An 18,031-nucleotide genomic window follows, 5' to 3' on the forward strand; every position below is an offset into this window, starting at 1 on the left:
GCCCATTTTCACAGATGGAGAAACTGAGGCACAGAGGTAGCGAGCTTAGAGATTCTGAAACAAGTCTAATTTCACACATCCAAGGAATGGCAGTGTGGGCTGGAACCAAGAGTTTGGTCCTGCGGGTCCTGCTCTGGAGCATCCACTACATCTTTTTCTGATGTAGAGCTAAGCCTGTTCTCTCCGCTTTCATTGCAGAAGGCTGGCCTTTCGGGCTGGGGCCAGGGAGCACTGCAAGAATTAACTGACTCCCTAGGCCAAGCTGGGCCTTTTTCCTCGTAGCATTCCTCAGAAAAGTTGTGAGAGAGGAAAAGCCCCAATAAGGAGTTAAGAGCCGTAAAACTAGATTTTTTTCTTTTTCTTTTTTTCTGGTAGTGCCTCTTAAATCCTGTGTCTAGCACTTAGCCTGTAGGACTGGCATTCGGCTACAGAGCAAGATGCCAGCACCGCCCCACTTCCCTATAAAAGAGGAAGGGCCCAAATCCCCAAAGCTGACCCCGAAAGGGGGCCTGGTCCTGGCAGTCGGGCTGGCGAGAGAGCTCGCCCTGCTCTGGATCACGTCGCAGGCCCGGCGGGTGGGAGGGAAGAAACCGCGGCGGGCAGCAGGGCCAGGGCGGGGGGCCGGGCCGCGGTGGCCACTCCACGGCTCTCCTCTGGGCGCCCGCCCCGGGGCCTCACCCGCCGCCCCAGCCCCGCTCCCGCCATCCCTGCTTGCAGTCCCCACGCGACTCGCGCGCCCTTAGAGGAAGTAGGTGGTTTGGCCCCGCCGCCGGCAGGCGGATCGGCGCCTTCCCGCTACTGCGCACCCACGCGGGCTCTTCAGAGCGCCGCCGCCTCTTCCGCGGGTCTGAGCCCGCGGCCCCCCCCAGGCCGCGCCTCCCCAGCCTTGCCAGCCCGCCGGCAGCGGCAGTCCCCGCAGATCCCAGCTCGGGGCGGCGATCCCGTCCCCGCGCCGCCTCCAGCGTCTCCCCCGCCGGGCCTCCGCCGAGCCGGCTGCAGTCCACGTGGCTCGGCGCTCTAGGTTCGGCTCGCCGGCAGCCCGGAGCCCGGGGAAAACTGAGCCGAGGCCGGGTGGGAGGGGGGGCGGCCGCCGGGGGAGCGGGGGGCCGCGAGGGGCGGGCGCTGGGCGGAGGAAGGGGAGGGCCGCGCGCGGGAGAGGCACCCGCTCGGCTCCGGCGCGCCCCGGCTCCAGGCTCCCGGCCCCGGCCCCTCCCCTCCCCGGCCGGCCCGCCCGCCTCCCCCTCCCATTCCACCCGGGGGAAGGTGTTCCCGAGACCGCCCCCCTGCTCACCCCGCCTCCCCGCTCCCCCGGCTCCAGCCTCCGCCGGCGGAGCTCCACTATGCCAGACAGTTTCGACACTTTGCAAAGACAAAGACCAGGGCGAGGGGGAAGAGGAGGACGGAGAGGAAGAGGAGGCGGAGAGAGAGGGGGCAGGGGCAATGTGAGCCGGGAACGGGGCGAGTGTTCAGGACACCCCCGTTTTTATTCTCCTCCGGATCGCCTCGTCCCGTACCCCCCAACCCCAGAGCCCCGGAAACTTCCGCGTGTCTCCGGCCGCGGTGAGTGAGCGCGCGGAGCCGGGGGTGCGCGGGGGGCTACATCCACCCGAGTTGGGGCTCGGGCAGTTTCGTGTGTGTTCTGCGAGTGGAGCGGGGTGATGGTCCGGACCCGAGGACAGAGGCGATGGGGAAGGATCTGGGAGTGTGTGACAGGGGCGTGGAAGTGGACTGAAGACCCCGGCGCCGTGAGGGAGGGGGGCACACGCAGGGAGCCCCGCTCCTTAGCAGCGGCGTCGCCGGGGTCTTTGGGAGAGCGAGGAGGTCGGAGTGGAGGGTCGGGCTCAAGGGGGTACAGCCGTTTCCAAAAGAGCTGCTGGGAGCTCTAGGGAGCCTACGCCGGGTCTGGGGCAGCGGTCCCCGGGCTGGCCCCAGTGACACTGCACACGGCGCGCGGAGCTGGCATCTCGCCGATCGGGGCCGCCGAAAGCGAAGTGGCCCGCCGGGTCGCCTGTGGGCCAAGACCCCACGAGGAGACGGGGCCGCGCGACCCTTTAGAGCGGAATCCGCGGTGCGGGGGCGCGCGGAGGCCGCCCAGTGACCCGAGTCGAGCGTCCAAATCCGCTGCGAGCAGGCGCGGATCCGGGAGGTGGCCATCGCCCCCGGGGACACCGCAGGCCCGCGTTGCTCCGGATACGGCGGAGAGGTTGGCACTCGGGGCAGACCAGCTGGACGTGGCGTGTTGGGCAGGGAGGGACTGGGGTGGGCGAAGGGGAGCTTGACTGGGGTGGTGCCCGTGGCAACTCGAAACTCTGAGTCCGCCCGGGATCCCGTTAGGCGCCGCAACTGCCGCGAAATGACCCGACAAAAGTTAGCAACTTGTCTGCGTCTGGGGTGTGTGACCTGCGCGGGGCAGGGGCGGCTCCTTGGGCGGGCGCGGGAGTGGGCAGCAGTGCCACTGGGGCAGAGCGCCCAGATGGGGGCACAGCCTGGTTCGGAATCGGGACTGTGGCGCAACTTTGAGCTCCTTCTCTCACTAAGCGAGAGTGTGTTTGAGCTTGACCTTGCGGGAGGCAGCGCGGCTGAACTTGAGATGGGAACGGAGGCTGCTCCCTAGCTGGGCACAGTTATGCCCCAGGGCGCCTACGCTGTATCCCGTGGCTTGGTCTCCCGGGAAGGGTGTTGGGATCTTTTGGGCTCTGCCTGTCCGCCGGAGACCCGAGTCCCACCTCCCTCGCACGCGAAGGTCGCGGACAGAGGCTAGAGAGCGTGGGGCTCGGTGGGGGCGCTGGACCAGCGGGCTAGAGTCCGCTCGCAAGTGTGCGCGTGCCTGGGGGCTGGGCGGGTCACTGCGTCTCGCCGGCTCTGCGTGTCCCGCAGAGGGAGACAGCCTTGACCCTGAGGGCAGTGCCCTCCTGGCTGCGGCCCCGCAGCGGTCATCCGCCTGGCTTTCACGTGCCCACCTCCGGGAACCCCTCGCCTCTGCCGGCCCATCCCCTTCCCGGGTCCCACGCCACGTGGATTTGCGCCGAGATGTTTCCTCAGGGAGACAGCGAGCACCCACTCCTGCTCTGCGGCTGTGTGTGTTGGGCGAACGGTACTCGCCAGCTCCGAAAATAATGTCCGCTGGGGACTGGGTAGGTAGTCCAGCTGTCGCGTCTGGCACACAGTAGGTGCGAAAGGTCTGAAAAGGTCCCTTCCCGGGAAGGCGCTGGCGGAGGCCACGGTGTCTCTTCCCTCTTTCTCCCCACGTTTACTATTATTGAATTCGCATCCATCTGCCCTGTCCAGCGCTTTTGACTTCTAGACGTACCTTGCGCACCTACTATGCGGTAGACTCAAAGATGGGCTATTCCTAGAAGATGCGGGAGCGGCCATCAGGGTTTTTTTTTTTTTTTTTTTTTTTTTGTCCATGGGGAGCTGCGCGACTGCGTTCCTCAGGTTCAGAAAAGGCAAAGTGCACTGCCCCCTGCCGACCACTATGGAAACTGCCGCTTGGCTATGGGGATGGGAAGGGGCGCCGGAGGGGTCGCTCCCTGCACCGTCTCGCACCTTCCGTTATTGACCCCAAACGTGGCCTGGCCTTTTTCTGCAATCCTGCAGGTAGCTGAAGAGACCAACCCGAATTCCCCACGTTAACTTGTCCCGATCTTGTGCCAAGTGGGGGTAAAGTGGGGTCATGGCTATTACCTTCCAGATATGTTACACTAAATATTATATGTAATTGGGTGAATGTGTGTGTATAAGTATATATACATACATATGTTTACACACTATTTTTGTATATATATACATATGCCTTGATCTCAAGTCTGGGCATGAAAGGAATTTCATCCTATGAAAAATTTATTTTGTGGAATAAATAACAGAATAAGCAGTGGGGGAGCCATCCCCTGCTTTGAAGAATCCCACGTGGGTGGGAATATGCTGTCCTGTGTTTTGCAAGGCCCGCATTTGCTCTCCAGGTCTGCCTCCCCGGCAAGGCCAGGGCCTGGGCCCCAGCAGAGTCTTGCCTTGACTTCCCTCCTCTGTTGGAGGTGGGACCAGCACCCCCTGGAACACTGGGCTTAGAGTTTAAAAAAAAAAAAAAAGTGTTGGGCAGAGGAATTTATCTAGGGGGTGCACATTCTGCTCCTCCAGGCTCTTATCAGCAGCGGCCTCCTGCTCACCTCATGACTGTTTCCACTTGGAGGCACAGGCCGGGATCACCAGACCTGAGGTCCTGGAGTCCTAGCACCGGCTGTCCGGAGCTCTCTGTGCGCCAGTGTTGGTGGGCCGGGTCCATCTGCGGGCCTGGCGGGGAGGGTTCTGTGCAGGTGGGTGTCTGTCTCTTCTCTCCACCGCCAACCCCCGGAGTATCAGCTGGAAGCCAGCTGTCTGCAGCCCTGTGGGAGCCCCATAGAGGCCCCATAGGGGCCTCTTAATCTTCTGGTCAGTTAACCTCGCCTGGGTCTGTTGCTGACTCAGAGGATTTGTATCTGAACAGGCTTGGCCTTATAGGATCTAAACCTTAACCCTCCCCTGAAGTCCCCTCCCACACCATGAAAAACAGCCAAGAAAGCAAAAAATAAAATCCACTTAAAACCTTGCACGGCTTCCTGGTGAGTCCTCCGTGCATGTCTGCACACACCCATCACGGGCCGGTGAAAGAGCTGGCCTGGTCACTAAGAATTATTCTAGCATAAGGCTTCCATGCACTTTGTCCAGTTGTGGAACCCTCTGGATCCTGCCGCACTGACCCCCACCTCACCCCCGCCCTGGCCGAGCAGAGGATCTGGGTGCCCCTGCTCCGCCCTAATTTGGTTCCAGGAGCCCAGCCTCAGACCCCAGCCAGAGCCTGTGTTCTGGCCTCAGGGCCTGTGAGCAATGGCTTGACCACTTGGCACCCAGACAAATTCAGGCTCAGAGTCTCAGTTTCACTGTGGGAATGAGAGGCTCGGAGCTCTGCTGACATCACCTTGGGGCCCTTTGAGCCTTTTTCTTGTGAAGGCAGCCCCCTCTCCCCCGCCCTTTGCTTTTGCCTCCAGCTCCATCCTCAGAACCTTCCAGGCCTCCCTGGCATCACAGACAAGCCTCGCCCACCCCATGCCAACTCTGCACCTCCTGCTCTCCATCCTGGAGCCTTGAGCAGCACACCCTCATGGCAAAGTCGATCTTTTATGCCCAAGAGCCCCGCAGGGTCCTGCTTGGTATCAGAAATGGGGTTTTCTTATTTCTTTAAGTTTTGTTGTTGGATTATTTTGATTTCGGTTCAACCAACATTTATTAGGAGCTTATTGTGTCCCCGACACCATGCAAGGTGCTGGACGCGTGGTTGATCCTTGTCCCCTACATGCAGATGTGAAAGGTTACCCTCCAGTGGGGTTTGCACTAGAGTGGAAGTGTGCATGAGCTGAGGCAGGGTTTTGACTGAGAAGAAAGGATTCTTCTGCCTTGGGGGACCCAGGGAAAGATTCATTGAGGATACAACCCATGAGTACCTTGGGGAGTTCTTCTAGGCATAAGTCAGACTGCTGGAGAGCAAAGGTATTTTCTTGAATGTATAGTTATTGTTGTTCAGTTGCTAAGTCATGTCCTACTCTTTGTGGCCCCATGGACTGTAGCCGGCCAGGCTCCTCCGTCCATAGGATTTCCCAGGCAAGAATACTGGAGTGGGTTGCCATTTCCTCCTCCAGGGGATCTTTCCAGCCCGGGGATTGAACCTGAGTCTCCCATGTCTCCTACTTGGCAGGTAGATTCCTTACCGCTGTGCCACCTGGGAAGCCCTGATACTCTGGATGTATGTGTGTATGTGAAGTCGCTCAGTCGTGTCCGACTCTGCGACCCCATGGACTGTAGCCCACCAGGCTCCTCCATCCATGGGATTTTCCAGGCAAGAATACTGGAGTGGGTTGCCATTTCCTTCTCCAGATACTTTGGATAGTTGATGTGAAAGATAAATGAGAGTCTCTCAACAAATGCTAGCTTTTATTCCTGAAAAGGTCTAGATCCAGACCTGTTGGTATAGAAGTGGGTTGTGTGTCATCATGTCCTTTTAACCTATTCAATATTCAAGGAATACTATTTGAATATGCTTATATTAAAGATTTTTTTTCCCTTCCAAAAATACCTGAGGATGTTTGGACCATTTCATCTGCTTCTATGTGTATGTATACACATATATTTTTTCTTCTCTAAGATACATGTAAGCTATCTAATTAGGCCTGATTCTGGAACCCATATGAGATTATAAAGTAAAAACTGAAAATTATTTATAGTCTTTCAGAGTTGAGAAGAAAACGTTAGTTCCAAATTATGTGGAAGAATAAAAAAAAAAAAAGAAGAAGTTGCAAATGACTTTTGGAAAGTCCCTGTTTGGGTGTACAAAGAAAATACATTCTCCGAATTTCACTAGATACCTTAAAAAAAATCAAACCAATATCGATATCATTGTAATAGATTGTGCTGCATTAAATATACATCCATTTGAATCCACATGGAACCAACAGACCAGAGTGGCTAAAAATTCCCTTCATGCATATTTACTTAGCAGAGTGCTCTTGAGAAAAACCCAACCGAGAAACACAACCAAAGCAAACCTGGCTACTTCTCTGAGAGGGTGGAATGACTCCAAAAGATCATTTCATGTTCAAAAAGCCTAAAACAACTCTGCATGAAAGATGAAAATCCTTCTAATTGGGCATTTACCTTTTCAGAAATAAAAGGCTCAGTAGAATGAAAAGAAAATGAAAAAAAAAAAACCCTTCAAAAAACCTTTTTCCTTGGAAGACCAGACTGGAGCCCAAAATAAATCCCCTGAATTGGCCAAATCATGAAGAGCTGCATTCTCCCTCCCCACCCCTGGTCTAGCTCAGAGAACTGCCAGTGCTCTGAAAGCAAACACTCCCTGAAATGCCCACCTCTGCACGCCAACATCTGCAGCTCTGACCTTGTGTGGACCTCAGTCCATCTCCTGTGTGTGCTCCACTGTGACGCGGGTCCTCCCCATTTTATGGATGTAGTGACTTACTCAAGGTCACACGGTCTTGCTCTCATTCAGATCTTCCGTGTGCCTGGAGCTACCCTCATGGGAAGTCGGTGACTCCTGGGCAAAGGAATAAGCCCACACATCCATCCACCTCTAATCCCCATCGTACATTTTCCTCTGCTCACTCTCTGCAACCCCCACCTTCACCCTTTCCACCCTGAACTGTACAGATGAGGAAGCTGAAGATCAGTCAGGTGACCAAGTTCGTGGAAATGACCTCCAACCTTGGTGGGGCCACCTCCCTGCATCCTGGCCTTTGCTGTCTCCACCTCAATGCCGGCTCCCTCTATCTGCTCGGCTAAGTCTGAGAACAATGACAGAAAATCCCATAAGTTGAATCTGAGCATCCTTATTAGATCTTACAGTCAACTTAGGGAACCAAAACTTCATCTTCATACAACACAATATGACACAGCCCTACATAGCACAGCACCCGTAACAACCACAACTGCCATTCACAGTTCATGCAAAGAGTGTATGAATGCACTGGAACGGAAACAGACTGAGCTGAGAGCCAGCTTTAGTATTATCAGGAAGCCAGAGAGCGCCATCCCAGGGGAAGCCTTAAGGGAGGGGTCAAAGTGGGGTCTGCTGGTGAGACTCAGGTAGACAGATGACAGTGGAACCTCCAGAACGGAGCTCTCAACCACTAACTCAGGCGTGTCGCTAGATAATTTCCCTATTGTTCAGTTATTTTGCCCATAAATAATTTTCTCTCAGGAGATAGAGTCAGCTAGCGAGTGCATAGAGTCAAAATCATAGAACAATAACATGAACAGAGTTTAGAAGAAAGCCTATGGGAGAGAAAATGCCTGCAGACAGTCTGGGAACAGGGAGGCTTGCCTGCACATTTTAGAGGGTGGGCTCCTAAATGGCCTCCTGATACTTTGGCCTCCTGATGTGAAGAACCAACTCTTTAGAAAAGACCCCGATGCTGGGAAAGATTGAAGGCAGGAGGAGACGGGGACAACAGAGGATGAGATGGTTGGATGGCATCACCAACTCAATAAGCATGAATTTGAGCAAACGCTGGGAGACAGTGAAGGACAGGGAAGCCTGGCATGCTGCAGTCCATGGGGTCGCAAAGAGTCAGACACGACTTGGCGACTGAACATGACATGACATGAGTGGGCTTCCCAGGTGGTGCTAGAGGTAAAGAACTGCCTGCCAACGCAGGCCGCAGAAGAGATGCGGGTTTGATCCCTGGGTCAGGAAGAGCCCCTGGAGAATCCCATGGACTTCGGAGCCTGGTGGGCTGCAGTCCATAGGATAGCAGAGTCGGACACGACCGAAGTGACTTAGCACACACGCGGTCTGGTTGGAGTCTCTGATTTTGCACATGGATCCCAGCACTGCTGACTGCAAGCTCTCATCCTTTGCTCTTCTGCATAAATTGAATTCAGAGAGCCCACACAGTGCCCAGGGGTTGAAGAAGGACTGGGCAGGAAGGCTTGGTATGAAGTTTGTCACCAGGCATGTAGACCTAACCAAGTTCCTAGACAGTTTGTCTCTCGGGCAGTCTGCTGCAAGAAAAAAGAACAGTAGAAGTTGCTGTTGCGACACTAAAAGCTTCCCCTTTTTATATATTTATTTTTTTTAATTTTTACAATGTTGTGTTGGTTTCTGCCATATAACAACACAAATAAACCATAATCATACATATATCGCTCCTTCTTGAGCCTCCCTCCCCTCCCTGCATCCCACCCCTCTAGGTCATCACAGGGTGCCAGGCTGGGCTCCCTGTGTTACATAGCACCTTCTCACCAGCTGTCCACTTTACACATGATAGTGTATGTATGTTGATGCTACTTTCTCCACTTGCCCCACTGTCCTCGTCCCCCTGCTGTGTCGACAAGTCCCTTCTCCACGCCTGCTTCTCCATTCCTGCCCTGCAAATAGGTTCATCAGGACCATTTTCCTAGATTCCATATAGATGCATTCACACACGGTGTTTGTTTTCCTCTTTCTGACTTACTTCACACTAATAACACCTTCACAATGGAGAAAGTGTTTGCTGTTCTTCTTCCTTGAAAACACCGTTAATCCTACCACCTGGTGGAGAGTTTGATGAATCAAAACTGTTGGTTTGAACCATTAGCTGCCACCAACAAGAATGTCTTAGTGGGGGGTATTCCTGGTTGTTTCTGAAGCATATTCTTGGCAACAAAAAGGAAATTAAAATGAAAAGGAGATATTAGAAGATAGTGAGGCTGTGCACCACTGCCTAAGGGTAATTTCAGATGAAAAACACACCTCTCAGAATGGTTTGAAAAATCGGTTCCAGCATAAGGGCAGCTTCTATTTTCTGTCTGTAATCTATGACAGGGAACAAACTGAGCTACACAAAAATCCATCATGAACTACAGGATTATAGAAATTAAACTGATGTCTTCGCTGCAGAAAGTCGGGGGAGCCCTTCCAGGGCCCAAGAGTGGGCTCTTGTCTAATGCTTGGAAATGAATTGTCCGAGGAGACACAGGTACTGACAAAGCAAGAGACTTTATTGGAAAGGGGTGCCCGGGCAGAAAGCAGGAGGGTAAGGGGACCCAGGAGAACTGTTCTGACATGTGGCTCACAGTCTGGGGTTTTATAGTCATGGGGTTAGTTTCCAGGTTGTCTCTGGCCAATCACTCTGACTCACAGTCTTTCCTGGTGGTGCACGCATTGCTCAGCCAATATGGATGCTGGCAAGAAGGATTCTGGGAGGTGGAAGGACACTTGGGGTCTCCTTTTGACCTTTCCTGAATTCTTCCTGTTGATGGTGGCTTATTAGTTCATGTTCCTTACCACGACCTCCAGTTGTAAAATAACTCATGCAAATGGTTACTGTGATGCCTGGCCAGGGTTTCAGTCAGTGTGTTTCCCCTAACATGTCCACAATGCCAAACATCCAAACAAGGAGAAAAGATGTGATGGTCCTGGAGGCATTTTGGAATATCGAAATACTCCTGTGTCCTTGGGAGCCTGCCTCTGGGTTGGAGTGAAGGGGCTTCTCTTTTTCTCTGAACATAAGCTGTGTTGTGCCTGAGTCGATTGAATGATAATGTTACAAAGGTTGTACCTTTAAAGAGCATGGAATCAGAAGGAATTGTCAAATCTGAACATTTGCAAAGATCCTTAGCAGTGCCCTTGTTCAACCTTCCTCTACTCCCAGACTTCAATTATTCATTGACTGAGTCATTCATTGATTCATTCAGTGGAAGTGCTGGCTCTGCCACTTGCTTGCTGTGTGACCTTCAGCGTGTTTCATAACCTCTCTGTGCCTCCATCACCTCATCTCTAAAACTGTGGACAATAATAGCACCAACCACCTGGTAGGTACTAGATTAGTTAATACTTGGAAGGTGTTTAGAACAGGACCCTGCTGAGTGCCTACTTTATGAGTGCTTGCAGAGTGCACGCTGTGATCATCATCAGCTTTCGAGTTAAGCAATGCCTTGCTCAGCTTCCCCTGAATTGTTTCCTCACTTCGACTCTACCAGGTGGTTAATGCTCCTCTGCTTGAATGTTGCCAGTGATGGCCCTCTGATTTCTGGACACCTCTGCGGATTGGAAAGCTCCTCCTCACACAGAGCCTCCATCCACAGAGGACTTCCTGAAGGAGGTGGTAGGGTGGGGGTGGGGGGGCTCTCTGGAGCTGTCTCAATTTAAGGCTGGGAAAGTTCTCTGGGCTTAAGAAGCTATGGTGTGGCCCCTGGATACTAGTAGTAGAGAGGGTCCTCCTGAGACTTCGGACATGACATTTTAGACGCTCTCTGCCCTGTATTTCACCATTGAGACAGCTCAGGTGGAGGCCTGACCCATATGATTCCTCAACTCATTAGTAGGCGGATCCAGAGTGAGAAACCAGCCCTGAGTTCCAGGCTGTCACAGCTGACTTGGGCACCTTGAGGTGTGCTAGAGACGAGCTTCCAATGTCCAGAGCACGGGACACAGCAGCAGGCACAGCCCCGGGTGCCAAGGGCTCCTGGGTAACCCCGCTGGGCAGGCCTCCTCCATTAGGGACCCCATTGTGTTTTCTCCTCAGTCTCCTAGACCACCCTCTTGAGCCCAGTCTCCCTGAGACCTCCCTCTGAGCAAGTCCGTGTTGGTTTTTGTGAATTCTGGCATCTTTCTGCCCTTCTCTCCTTCCTAAGTCCCTTTCCTAGGAAATACCACTTCTGGACACTCGACACTCATTTAACCTTCTAAACAGGGCTTTTAGGTCCTTCTTGTTATCAGTATTTTGACAGTTGAGAACACCGGGGCTCTTGGAAGTGGGCTGCTTGACCTCAGGCCCTCCAGGCGGGGATTGTTCCCCTGCCAGCACACCCCCACATGTCCCGTCCACCCCCATGTGACAGCAGCTTCCTTCCACTTCCCTTCGGTTGTTCTGAGAATCAGATAGTGAGTGAAAGTCGCTCAGTCATGTCTGACTCTTTGCAACCCCACAGACTACACAGTCCATGAAATTCTCTAGGCTAGAATACTGGAGTGGGTAGCCTTTCCTTTCTCCAGGGGATCTTCCCAATCCTGGGATCGAACCCAGGTCTCCTGCATTGCAGGCAGATTCTTTACCAGCTGAGCTACCAGGGAAGCCCAAGAATACTGGAGTGGGTAGCCTATCCCTTCTCCAGCAGATCTGCCTGACCCAGGAATCGAACCAGGGTCTCCTGCATTGCAGGCGGATTCTGTACCAGCTGAGCTATCAGGGAAACCTGGGAATCAGATAAGAGGCCAAAAAGAATGAAGCCCCTCCTTCACCAAACGATACTTCAAAGGACTATAAATAGGACACTTAATGGTAATACTCGGTCACATTCACCATGGACAGGACAGACGCTGCGTGATGCCAGCGTGTCCTCCAGCCCAAGGTTTTCACGGTCAGCACTGGTTTTCTTCCCTGCCTCCCTCTCACTCTCTCTCCGTTCTTTTTCTTTCTTCTTTCTTTCCCCTCATCCACTGTCTTGCCCCAGAGTACATAGTTCAGCCTCCTTCATTTGGCCATGGTTGCCTAGAAAACAAACACATGCCTATATCACTATTTCTCCCAGTTCTGACAGACTCAAAACAGTGCCCAACAGGCCCCCGGGAGGCTACCCAGCCTCCCATTTCCCTCTCTGCAGGCAAAATCAGGTTACCCAACAAGAAAGTCCATGAGGGCAACTCCCATCCTGGAAGCCATGGGGGGCAGAGAGGTCAGTGAAGGCTGGGGTTGGGGGAGAGAACAGGTCCACTGTTGGTTAGCTGTGGAGTGTGGGGCAAGTGTCTACCATGCCTGAGCCTCAGTCTCCCCACCAGTACTCTGGGGACACCAACACCCGTCTTTCTGGCTGAGAGTTGAGATAAATCAGGCTGGAGAGGGTGGGGGAAGGCCCAGAGAACAGATGGTCTTCAAGCTGGAAGATGGGAGAGCCAGGGCATGGGGGACCCCAGAGTGGGACCCACATTTGGAGCCAAGGGCATCTCCCCAGCCATGTGATCAATAGAAGGAGAAAGAGAGGAAAACATCAAGGCACCTGCTTGGTGGGTCCCAACCACTCTGCCCTCTTCCAGCCATGATCAAGGTGTCTTTTCCTGTGAGCAGAAAGAGATTTAGGCAGACCCACATTTTAGGTGAACCAGCGGGCTGAGGTTTGCAGAGGCCTGAGCATCTCCTGGGTAGTCCATGAGGGAGTGTTTGCGTTGCTCTGGTGTGAGAAGAAGTGGTGACTGTAACTCTTTGGGGTTCAAGAGCTGATTGTACTCAGATGCTGAGAAATTAGAAAGTGAAAGCCACTTGGAGATTTCCAGTCTGGTTGCGGAGGTGACTGTGGGGGCGGGGCGTGGATGACCATAGGGAGCATGGCAACCAGACAGACCAGGGGACCATAATGTCCCTCCCGTCCCAGACCTGTGGGATTTGAGGTGTAGGAAGACACCCTTCTGGAGCCCCACCAGGCTAGACGGTGAAGAGGAAGCCTGGGGCTCAAGACGGCCCTGGCTTCGAATCACATCTCTGCTGATTTCTAACTGTGTGGCTGTGGGCAGATACCTAATTCTTTCAGAGCCTCAGTTTCCACATCCGTGAAGTGGGGATAGGACTATCACCCTCAAGAGGCTAGCTGTGCAGGTTGAATGAAATCACACACGTGGAATGTGACTGTGGTGCTGGCCTTGTTGTCCAGATGCATTCCATGGTAGCTGTTGTTATGATATTATCTCCCTTGGCAGAGCAACCAGAACTCAGCATTCAGGCACTGGATTCAGAAATTCACTCCTTCTCAGGACTCCAGCATGTGGAACCCTTTCAGAGAGGGAGGGTGCATGCTAGCTTTCCCAGCCTGGTGAACATACCTGCTTCTTGCCTGAGTTCTGACTGGCTTCATCAGCCCACACACCAAGAGCAGGGAGGTGCAGTGAAACCCTGCAGAGGGCCAAGCTGCTGAACTCAGCTCCCTTTCACTTTCGGTATTAGCTCTGTCATCTCTGGTTTGCACACTCAGAATTTCTGCCTTCATACCCCACTTTCGGTCCTGCTCTGGACATTCTAGCACTTACACCAGGCTTTTCTAGGGCATCTCACAGTTTACCCTCGCTCTTCTGCGTCATCTGTTCCCTTTGCAAGCTGATCTAGCCAGTCTCAGTTCTTTATCTCGTCCTCCATGATCATTGAATGCTGGTCAGGAATTCAGATTAAGAAACCACCCACTTAACCCGTGCCCTCTCTCACTGGGTACAGAGTGAGGTGGCTCTTACTGTCTGCCCGAGTCCTCTTCCCCATAGTGGGAGAACCAGCAAGTGTACTGCCGTCCCCATCAGGGCAGAGCAGGGTGCTTTCACAGTGCAGAAGAAGCTTAGTAAACGCTGACTGAAGGGAACTGTGTTAGTCCTGGTCTTAAATGGAGTCCACCTAGGAATTAGTTTATCATTCAGACTCCACTCTTTACATTGACCGTGAGCAAGTTACTTCATCTCTGCAAGCCTCCACTTACTCATCTGCACATCGACTGCAGATAATAATAGTGCGCACATCACAGGAGCATTATGAGGAGGCACCGAACTTTTGAGTACAAAGGGCTTAGTTTGGCAGAATCTTCATAAACATTTAAAACTGGTACCTGCTACTATCACAACTGCTAGTTTTACCTTATAATTTTTATTAAAGCAACTTCATGTCATTTCTTATTCTCCTGCTTTGCAGTACAGCCCTGTAAAGCATGGAAGGAGGCACAGTTTCCATTTTACTAGTAAGTAAACTATGACTCAGAGAAAGGCTGCTTTTCTAAACTCACACAGCTAGACTTTGTGTGGCTGGCCTCCTCTGCTTGGCATACCTAGCAGCCAGCCACACTGTTTTGGAACATGATATGACTATGGGCCTCTGAGAAAAGATTCCCATAATTTAAAAGCACAGCAGTATTTTTTTTTTTCACCTAGGCCCAGTGTTAATAATTATTCAGATGATCTTTTTTTTTTTTTTTTTTTGACTTGGAGGAGAAAGGCTATGCTTTATTAAGCAAACTGCTATGTTCCAGGTGTTCATATCCTGTTCCCTGCTCTATCCTAAGAATAAATACAATTGGAGAACACGATCTCTTATAAGATGTATTGCATCCTATTGCACAGAAGAAAGGAATTTCAGGTGGTAGATGCACTAACAGGGGCAAAGAAGGGATGATTTAAGAATCCAGATTAGGAGAACTGAGAACTCACTGATTCGTTTGACTGGAATTTGTCCATCTGTGCACCAGCTGGAATTTGTGGGCCTTTTTCTTGCCTCAGGTCTCCTGGTTTAAGCCCAGCAGTTTACCATTAAGGACCTGGTTGGTAGCTAGTGACTGCCAGTTGGATGGAGAGAAATAAGGGGGCAGGCCCTGAGCCTGGAGTCAGAAGCCTTTGACCCATGTTCCCACGGCCCTGTTCTCAGCCGTGTGATCCATGGGCCCACCTCTCTGGGGCCTCAGTTTCTTCATTTGTACCTTGGAGAGTCACATGAGCTTTTTCTGGGCCCTTTCAAAAAATGAAGATTACATCTGATCTATCTTCCTATGTAGTCCCTGTGTATGAACACATTTCACCATTTTTAAGAATTGAGTTAGAAACAATTGTGGAAGCCTTGGGAACGTAGGGAGAATATAAGAGGATGCAGGGCAGGAGGGCATAGGGAAGAACATTGTGATGTGGCATTTTAGAAGAGATTTTTAGGGCTTCCCTGGCGGCTCAGTGGTAAAGAATCCACCTGCCAATGCAGGAGACACAGGTTCAATCCCTGATCCAGGAAGATCCCACATACCACAGAGCTAGGAAGCCCGTGTACCACAACAGTTAAAGCCTGCGAGCCCTAGAGCCCATGCTCTGCAACAGGAGAAAACACTGCTGTGGGAAGCTTGTGCACGGCAACTCGAGAGCAGCCCCCGTTCACCATGACTAGAGAAAAACCTGCTACCAACGAAGACTCAGCAAAGCCCAAAATATACTAAATAAAATCATTCAAAACAAGAGATTTTAAAGAGTGAAGTCACTCAGTAGTGTCCGACTCTTTGTGACCCCATGGACTCACCAGGCTCCTCCATTCATGGAATTCCATCCATGGACTTTTCCAGGCAAGAGTACTGGAGTGGGTTGTCATTTCCTTCTCCAGGGGATCTTCCTGACCCAGTGATCAAACCCAGGTCTCCTGCATTGCAGGCAGATACTTTACCAGCTGAGCCACCAAGGATCAGTTAAAAACAGAAATCAGGGAGAGTCAAAGTAGCTTATGAGGCTGCTTCTCCTGGGACCAGCAGATAAGGTAGTGGGGTCCTCTCCTCCTCTGTGTGATCAGTGCCTTGGGTCCTGTTAGAGCAGCTGAGAAACCCAGGCTCTGGAAGGTGGTTGACACTTGGGGGCACAGATCCTGTTTTTAAAGGCCCTGTGGTTGCAAGCTTGCTAGTTGGGGTTGGAAATCCAATGCAATTGCCAAGATATTGTGTATCATTCCCTGTGCTATAGAGTAGCTCCTTGTTGGTTATCTATTTTATATACAGAAGTGTGTATATTTTAATCTCAAACTCCTGATTTATCTGTCCCCCCCTTTCCCCTTTCATAAACATAAGTTTGTTTTCTGTTTGTGAGTCTATTTCTCTTTTGTAAATAAGTTCATTTTTTTAAGATTCCACATATAACTAATATCATGTGATATTTATCTCTGACTTACTTTCACTTAGTATGAGAATCTCTAGGTCCATCCATATTGCTGCAAATGGCTTTATTTCATTCTTTTCTTTAGGGTTGAGTAGTATTCTGTTATATTTAGATAGATATATCTATCTATCTATCTATATATCTCACATCTTTAGGGCTGAGTAGTATTCTGTTATATATATTAATATATATTATATATAATATTAATACATTATTGTATATTATATATTAATATATAATATATTTTATATATTATGTATTGTTATATTTTATATAATATATAGAGAGTATATATTATATAAATATATATTTATTATATTTTATATATAACATAATTGTATATGTATATATAACAGTATTGTTATATCTATATATCTATATCTCACATCTTCTCTGTCCCTTCACTTGTGATGGACGCTTAGGTTGCCTCCATGTCTTGCCTGTTGTGGATAATGAGCGCACTCACTCACTCATTCATTACTGAGTGCCCCCTCGCCGAGTGCCTCTTTTACCCATACAGTGTCCGGTGGGGCTGGGGAAATCTAGTGATAGGTAAAGTCAGTAAAATTCTGTCCTTTCCACCACCCCTAAGGGGTTCGGTCTCATGAGAACAATGGGCGATAGAATGGAGGTGGTGGCTTGTGCTTGGTAAATTCTTGTTAAACGAAAGAATAAACCAGGGGAGATCAGCAGAGGGAACCATGGAGTCCCTGTGAGGTTCCCTAACCCATTCTGGGGGGAAGGACGGGAGGGTGTCAAAGCAGACATCTTGGAAGTGCAGTCCGTGAGTTGCGTTGCTCACTCTCTGACTCAGGAGATAGTAATCGCCCTTCCCCGGCGGGGAAGCTGGGCGGTGGCCTGTAGAGGGGCGTGTAGGACCGCCGCCTCACGCGCGCCTCGTGGAATTACGGGGCTGTGGCCGAGGCGTGCAGGGGCGCAGAGAATGCTGGGAATGTGTCATGTCAGCGGAGATGGCCCTGGGAAGTGTGCTGACGCCGACCCCGAAGGGTGAGGAGGGCGTGGGTGGGGATGCTGTGAGTCAGCAATGGGAGGGAGGAAGGCGTGAGCGGCAGTGTACAAGGACCCCTCTGGCGTTGGAGGAGGCGGCGGACACCATTTGGAGGCTGGGAACAGTGAGCCTCCGCCTTCATTCCTCCAGAAAACTGCGGCTGAAAAAAAAGTTTCATTCCCGGAACTTCCCCTAGCTGCTCTGGCCACTTTGTGTTTCTTCTGTATAAACATCCTGCCTACATCAGGACCTCCAAACAGAGTCTGTTTATCATCAAAACCAGATGCCTGTAGACAAATCTGAGTGAGTTGGTCACTGAATCCTGTTGATTTTATGTGTAAAATAGTTCTTGAATCTCCTCCTCCGCGTCTCGCCCACAGCCCAGCCTTATACCTGGCCCTCATTGTCTCTTGAGGAAGCTGACTCCAGACAGCACAGACTGACTTTTCCTTCTGACATAAAAATCATGTGGTCTCATTGCCAGCAGTGTGACGATAACTTGGTGGTTCTATCAGCTAGCTCTCTCTGTGTAACAAACAGTCCCAAACCTTAGCACCTTCAACAATAAACATTTATTATTTTTCCTGATGCTGTGGGTAAGTAGACTGGGTGTTTCTTTTGGACTGGGCGACTTGGCTGGTGCTCAGCTGCCGTGATAGTCTCACCTGCAAGGCTGGGGGCTCAGCTGGGAGGGCTGGAGCTTCTCCCTGTGTTGGCTGGTTTCATCCTCCAGGGGCTAGCTCAGGTGTGCTCTTGTGACTGCAGAATGGTTCCCAGCAGCAAGCCAGAGGAAGTCCTCTGCCTAAGCATTCTTAAGGCTTTCTTTGTGTGGAGTGTTTTCATTGGCTTATTGC

General features: G+C 51.5%; 1 protein-coding gene across 3 annotated transcripts in view; it reads left to right on the forward strand.

Annotated features, from left to right (window-relative positions):
- Window positions 1-1,318: 1,318 nt before the first annotated feature.
- Window positions 1,319-18,031, forward strand: part of ST3GAL1 (ST3 beta-galactoside alpha-2,3-sialyltransferase 1) — an 89,852-nt gene continuing 73,139 nt past the window's right edge. The window contains exon 1 of one of the 3 annotated variants that reach the window (XM_061123146.1): window positions 1,319-1,560. The gene's annotated coding sequence lies outside the window, so the exon portion shown is untranslated. Of the gene's footprint in view, window positions 1,561-2,139; window positions 2,204-17,334; window positions 17,481-18,031 lie in introns of those variants that run through there. The other 2 variants (XM_061123147.1, XM_061123148.1) reach the window with 2 other exon arrangements.

Source organism: Dama dama, chromosome 21 (genome assembly GCF_033118175.1).
Source record: "Dama dama isolate Ldn47 chromosome 21, ASM3311817v1, whole genome shotgun sequence".
Lineage (NCBI taxonomy): Eukaryota > Metazoa > Chordata > Mammalia > Artiodactyla > Cervidae > Dama > Dama dama.